Raw genomic sequence first — 1,678 nt, forward strand, 5'->3', positions numbered from 1 at the left:
ATTCCGTGAAAGGAATTGAGACTTCTAAATTCTTCACAATTTCCATGAACTTTCCAAGTTGATCATCAAATTTGGGCTTGGCTTGACGACTTGGAAAAGGAAGTCTAATCACAATGGGCTCCTTCTCCTTGGCCTTGTCTTCATTTTTCTTTGAACTTTCTTCTTTTGATGATTCTCCATCTTTGGAGTTTTGCACAATTTCTTCCTTTTCACTAGCTTCCACAACTTCATCCTCAACTTGCTTCTTCGGTGCTTCATACCTTGTACCACTTCTCAAGTGAATGGCACTAACGTTTCATGTCTAGGGGATTACTTTGAGGTGGTAATTGCCCCTTTTGTCTTTGTGAGCTTGAAGATGCTAGTTGAGTCAATTGGGTTTCCAACATCTTGGTGTGAGCTAGAATGTTGTTGATGGTGGTTTCTTTTGCTTGGCTATCTTTTTGCATTTGAGTGAAAAATTCTTGTTGGTTCTTTTGCATTTGGAGGACCGCTTTTTGGACATCAAAACCTTGGTCATTTTGGTGATTGTATGGATTTTGATTTTGGTAACCTTGGTTTTGATTGTAAAAGGGTCTTTGATTTTGGTTTCTCATGGGTGGTGGAGTGTATGTTGTTTGAGGGTTTTGAACATTTTGGCTTTTGTATGAGAGATTTGGATGGAATTTGGTGTTTTCATTGTAAAAGTTGGAATAAGGGGTACCACTCTTGTATGCTTGGAAAGCATTCACTTGTTCATTTGTTCCCCTACATTCACCTTGGTCATGTCCTAAAGTTCCACAATTCTCACATATCCCACTTGGGATTGATGAGGATGCCGTCATGGCATTAACATGATGCTTCGATGATTTTGAGTTTTCCTCAAGTCTAGCCATAGCTTGTTCAAACTTCAAGTTGATTGTGTCAATGTGAGCACTAAGTTGAGCACCCAATTGAGTAACGGAGTCCACTTCATGCTTTCCTCCTCTAGTAGCCTTGCGAGGTCTACTATATTGTGAGTTATGGACCGCCATTTCCTCAATCTTGTTCCATGTTTGATTGTCATCAACTTCGGTGAACATTCCATTTGATCCCATATTGAGAATGTTCCTAGAATCTTCATATAAACCATTCCAAAATTGTTGCACCAAAAACCATTCGCTAAGTCCATGGTGAGGACATGAGCGACAAATTCCTTTGAACCGCTCCCAAGCTTCATACAAAGACTCTTCATCCCTTTGCTTAAAACCCGTAATTTGAGCTCTTAGCATGTTGGTCTTTTCCGATGGGTAGAATTTTTTGTAGAAAGCTAGAGCCAACTTCTTCCAAGAATCTATTCCAAGGGTGGCCTTATCAAGGCCCTTCAACCATTGCTTTGCGGTGCCGATTAAGGAAAAAGGAAATAAGACCCATCTAATTTGGTCTTGAGTCACGCCCGTTTGAGAGATAGCATCACAATAATCGCAAAAGGTTTCCATATGAGAATGAGGGTCCTCACTAGGCATCCCCCCAAATTGGCTCCTCTCAACTAGTTGGATGAAGGCGGACTTGGCAATAAAATTTCCGGTGAGATGTTGCCGTGTAGGAGTACCATTTGGTATATTCTCCTCGGTGGGTACGGAGTGTGACGAGAATTTTGGCATTGTAGGTGGATTTTGTGGGGTATTGTGTAATGGGTTTTCTTCTCCTTCTATTGCGAAAG

General features: G+C 41.0%; 1 non-coding gene across 1 annotated transcript; it reads left to right on the top strand.

Annotated features, from left to right (window-relative positions):
• Nucleotides 1–1,140: 1,140 nt before the first annotated feature.
• Nucleotides 1,141–1,247, top strand: LOC141650718 (small nucleolar RNA R71). The gene has a single exon (XR_012546736.1). It is a non-coding gene; the product is annotated as a small nucleolar RNA R71 (small nucleolar RNA).
• The last annotated feature ends 431 nt before the right edge of the window (nucleotides 1,248–1,678 follow it).

The sequence above is a fragment of the Silene latifolia genome, chromosome 3, assembly GCF_048544455.1.
Source record: "Silene latifolia isolate original U9 population chromosome 3, ASM4854445v1, whole genome shotgun sequence".
NCBI classification, from domain to species: Eukaryota; Viridiplantae; Streptophyta; class Magnoliopsida; order Caryophyllales; family Caryophyllaceae; genus Silene; species Silene latifolia.